General features: G+C 51.3%; 1 protein-coding gene across 1 annotated transcript in view; it reads right to left on the bottom strand.

The window, feature by feature from the left end:
* The window catches only part of LOC103084202 (deoxycytidylate deaminase), a 23,899-nt gene that overhangs the window by 8,848 nt on the left and 9,700 nt on the right, over positions 1-5,351 (bottom strand). The gene's annotated exons all lie outside the window — the stretch shown is intronic.

Here is a 5,351-nt window from a genome sequence, read left to right as displayed (position 1 = left end):
CGGAAGAGCTGCAGCAAGAACTACAAGTAGGGCTGAGTACAAAAACCAACCAAGGAGGATGGCTCTGCTACTGACCTCGAGATAAGCCTAGTTTCTACATTTAGAGCAGGAATCAGGACCAAGTATTCCAAAGATACAGTGTCTAGAAAGTATTCAAAAGACAGCTAAATTGTTATATACACACAAGAAGACAAATTTTCCATTTACCTAGAATTACTCATCTATGGCTGAGCAATAAGCCAAAGAAATCTCCAAAGACTACATGTGTATCTGTTAAGCACAAAGTGACACACGAACCTTCAACGATTCTCCACAGTGTTTAAAAGGAAAAGAATCAAATGCTGAAAATATCAGATTAACGCGTATGAAGTTCTTGACTGATAGAAGAACCTCTGTTTCAGGTAACTATAAGACAATTCACATGCTTTGGTCTTTTTTTTTTCTCTTTTATATTACTAACTGTCAGAATTCAGAACTGCATTAACCTTGGCCTGCTGAGAAGAGACTGCATAATTAGAAAACTGTATTTTTCAAATTCCCTCTTACTAGGGCTTGATTAATCCTCACTGTCTCACGTAGGCGTTTCTCTAGAAGTTTGACAAATTAACAGGATATATTCCATCCTTGGTTAGATTTAAGAGATTCAACATTTTATAGATTTAACTTTCATCTCGTTTCATGTAAGACTAATACAACATCTATTTCAGACAGTAGCATTGTGAAGGTTACTTAAATAGGTTTAAAAATAAAAAAAAGAAACCTCAGAATAAGGCTAAACAATTGCTAACTGCTGCACAAATAATTTAATAGTGTGATTTTACCCCAAACTGATCGTCATGTGGCTACCAGGACATGATGGGAGATACTGGGGCCTGATAAAATTTGGGGTCAGGAAAACTATGTTTTCTATTCCAGCTAGAGAAAGCCTCCAGGTTGTTTAAAATTCCTCATGTTTAGTAGTACAGGATTTTTACTTGAAGAAAATGACTTCCTGGGGCCTGAGGGCTATTCCACCAAGGCTGACCTGCAAAGTGGGGCAGCCTGGTGACACAGCTGGGTTAAAGGTCCAGACACAGAGCACCTGGGGGACTTAGCCCGACCTGCCCTGCCTTCTGCCAACACTCTCCAGGCTGGTCTGTACAAGTGTCCTCGGCGTCCCTGGGGAGCGCCCCCGTGCCCTTGACTGATGGCTGTGACAGTTCTCGGCGCCAGGCGGCCACCTGCGTTCTGAGCACGGACACTTCAGCTTGCTGCCAAGAGGGAGGGTCCAGACTCAAGAGCCAAGAAGGGTGCGCTCAGGGCCGTGAAAAGGTGGGACGCTCCAGCCTGCAATTAATAACTGACACAAAATGGGGTACCCGAGTTCAAGGTTGACCTGTGCATTTAAAAAAATAACGCAACGTTAATTTTTACAAGATACTCCACTTCTGATGACAAAGCTCTTGGTCTCTACTTCTTGAAATCAGGGTCCAAGTATTTTGACTTCTGGCGTCATACAGGGATCAGAGTGGCTGAATCAGACCCGTCTCTCTCAGAGCACGGGTGCCCCCCTGCTCTGGGTGCCCCTCAGGTGCCCGATGGAGGCTTCCACTGAGGCGTGGGACGTGCACCCACTCCTCTAACAGATCCATTTAGGGAAGCGCTTCCCTGCTTCAGGAGTTGGGACGGAATTTCAACTACTTATTTCTTAATTATTGAAAGATGTCCTGACGGCCTCATCTATCACCACCAGCCTGCAAAGGACCCATCCTTCAAGTCAAGAACTAAACAAGAGAGTAGCCTCCAGATTTAACCCTTCCCCAACCTCCCACCCCCAGCACCCCACAAAGGTCGCAAAGTGTTCACTGTCACGGCTACCCCCAATCCAAAGCAAACACTGCCAGAATCTGGCCCCAAACAACGTCACCCCTCTGCCTCACCTCCGCTCCGTGAAGTTTCCATATTGGTAAGGCAGTGACTGGACTCGCTATCGAGTTGTCAAAGGATCTGAGGCTACGGTGGGTAGGGGAGAGGGAGAACCGGCTCAGGAAGGGACAACCACAACACTTCTCCGAGACAAGCCCAGCGGCACAGGCCTGGTGGACCCCGCCCGCGCTTCTCAGCCTCTGCCCCAGAGCCCCCGCCACGGTCTTCCTCTCTGACAGCTGCTAGTGCCCCAAAGCCTACTTCCCTCCCACGGCTTCTCACATAGAGCTCTGCCCATCCCCGTCCCCCCTTACCCCCGCCAGAGGAGCATCCCTTGGCACCGGGCTGCAGCAGGGAGGGAAAGTGGTTTCCAACTGTAGATGCCTCCCAGATGCGTGTCGTTCTAAGTCTTGGTTGCAGGCAGAGCGCCTACAGGCCTGGGCGCTGGCACTGCAGGAGCTGGCAGGTCCCCCCTGCAGAGCCCATGCCCCGCCAGGCAGGAGACGCCCAAGCACGGACAAACCAGAGCCAGGGCTGCAGGCAGCACAGAAGCACGGAAGGCGGGAAGTGTGGCAAAAACCCAGGAAACGAGGGCTTAAATGCACCGTTTGTAGACAGAGGGGAGCTGAATCCGCAGGCAATATTGTTCCTGCAGAAAAATGTATCTGGATTACAGATGGCTTTCAGAACCAAGGGGGCTAAAACCTGGCATCTGCCCACACCGGGGCACCAGCCCAGCCTCACTCAACGATGAACAGGAACACGAGTACCTTCCCTTCCTAACTCGCAAGGTTACAATGCCGAGCACGGGAGGAAATCGCTTTGTGAACTAGAGAGAATTCTGCCGGTGAAGCCACTGTTACCAAGTCAGAACTGCACGTGTTTTCTGAGAAGAGCGGCGTCCAATCCAGCTGGGTCTTGCTATGATGAAGACCTGTGGGAGCCAGGAGCAGGGCCCTCCTAAGCAGAGGCAACAGGTGACAGCACTTGGGCCTCACCTGGCCACACCCCAAACAGTGGGAACCCCTCTGCTAAGAACTGGACACGACTGCCCCGCCAACCCTGCCCCCTGCACAGTTAGTGGCTTTTCTGTTCAGAAGATAAAGCAACTGCGCCCTCCTGGCTTCTGGCATTGAGAGGCGCATAGTTCCAGTGGAGAGTCGTCCATTATTACAGTCTGAGGTTGTAAGTGAAAATAAAAACAAGGAGTAGTGATAACGCAGAGGATCCCAGCCCTGCCCCTGGAAAACGTCTGGAGTCTGTTCTGTTACCACCCTGCGCCCAGAGAGGAGGTCTCTGCTGGAAGAAAATGACAGCAGAAGGGAATTCTGGCCAGATCTGGGACCTGAAGAGGATGAGCTCCCTCAAAAGTCAGTCGGCAGGGACCTATACACGCTACCAGACGTAAAACAGATGGCTGGTGGGAAGCAGCCGCATGGCACAGGGAGACCAGCTCCGTGCTCTGTGACCACCTGGAGGGGTGGGATAGGGAGGGTGGGAGGGAGGGAGACGCGAGAGGGAGGAGATACGGGAACATATGTATACGTATAACTGATTCACTTTGTTATACAGCAGCAACTAACGCACCACTGTAAAGCAATTATACTCTAATAAAGATGTTAAAAAAATAAAATAAAAATAATGCAAAAAAAATTTTAAAAGGCAGTTAAATCCTCCAGGCTCTGCATGAAGCCTCAGGCTCAGCTGCCTGTGGCCCAGGCCACTCCTGGAACAAGGCTTTGGGCTGGTCCAGAGACGCCCCAGAGCCCTGCTTCCTCCTGCATGTACCCCAGCCATCTCCTCAGACTCTGCCACTGCCCCCAGCTGCTAGTTCTGTGAATGACACTTTGCATCCGGTGAAGCCTCAGCCTCCTGGCCTATGAACCTGAAAGAAAAAGACCAACTTCACTCTGTATGACAGACTCTAGATCCATCCACCTCACTACAAATAACTCAGTTTCGTTTCTTCTTATGGCTGAGTAATATTCCATTGTATATATGTGCCACATCTTCTTTATCCATCCATCTGTCTATGGACACTTAGGTTGCTCCCGTGTCCTGGCTACTGTAAATAGAGCTGCAGTGAACACTGTGGTACATGACTCTCTTTGAATGATGGTTTTCTCAGGGTATATGCCCAGCAGTGGGACTGCTGGGTCGTATGGTAGTTCTATACTCCAATAAAGGTGTTAAAAAATTAAATTAAATTAAATTAAAATTAAAAAAAATAAAAATTGTGATCTTTCATATACACACACACACAAAGACCTGCCTCAGACCCACCACCAGGACTAAAATCTGTGATGAGCACAGCACCGAAGATGGACTTGGTGAAGTGTCAGTGCCGCCTGACCTTTCCTCCTGGGCTGCTCGGCTGGGCAGACAGGAGGACAGGCGTTCTTCCTCCCTCCCTCCCCTGCCCCCTTCTCCTCACTGCCTCTTGCTAAGGCTGCTGGCAGCAACTCAGGGCACCCAGGGGATCCACTTAGCCCCAGTGGTAGTGCTTAGGGCTAAAGAGACTCCTGGCTGCGGTGTTTCCATTATTGACAATAAAGCCCCCAGAACTCTAATTACTTTGCTTCCCTGTGTGCTAAGGACACACAACCAGGTCAGAAGGAGGAGGGAGTGGAGACAGTGTGAGCTGAGCCCACCTCCCTTCCCACTGTCCACGCGCGATACATACATTGTTTGACGTCTAATACGTCCTGAGGAAGCACAGATAGCAGCAGAACACTCATCACTGCTGGACAGCGTTGTGACGGAAAGCCCCACTGTCAAGCTTCAAAGCTTCCCTCTCGGGTTCACAGCTTTTAAAGGTGAACCGGGACTGACCGATGGGCACTGGACCAGCAGTCAGGACCTGTGTTCTAATCGATCCCAGCTCTGCAAGGCACACCTCGGGTGATGCGCTGATCCCGGTCTGGCGTGGAGAAGACGGGGCTTACCGGATCTACCTCAGGACTCCCAGGAGAGACCACACTTGCGACCCTGCCCTGTGTTTCCAGGGCGGCCCGGCTCCCTGCCCCACACAGCCACCTCTCGTCCGCCTCCGACCCCTTTCAGCTCGTGACCACCCTCATCCTCCACTGGAATGCTGCTGTGGATCACGTCTCCGCCTGTGACTCCACGAACCGAAGGTGGCAGGTTGGCTGTCACCCGCCCCTCTGCCCTCGCCTGGCGTCCTCCCCTCATTGCTGATCCATGAGCTTGGGGGCCATGCCCCTCACATCCTCATCCACCTCCCTCTCCTGGACCGTCCTCAGCTGCAAGCAAATGCGTGCTGTAACGACAGACAAACACACCCGGACCCTCCCCTCGGACAGACGGGGCACACACCTCTGCCTCGGCCCCTCCCTTCTGGCCGCCTCTGCCGTTCTGCTCTCTTCCCAGACATCTCAAAACCGGATCTGCATCCGCCCTGCCCAGTTCCTCGCCTTCCGCTCTTC

Source organism: Lipotes vexillifer, unplaced genomic scaffold, assembly GCF_000442215.2.
Source record: "Lipotes vexillifer unplaced genomic scaffold, Lipotes_vexillifer_v1.1 scaffold1980, whole genome shotgun sequence".
Taxonomy (NCBI): domain Eukaryota; kingdom Metazoa; phylum Chordata; class Mammalia; order Artiodactyla; family Lipotidae; genus Lipotes; species Lipotes vexillifer.
The sequence above is the reverse complement of the archived record's forward strand: the minus strand, read 5'-3'. Positions and strand labels throughout refer to the sequence as shown.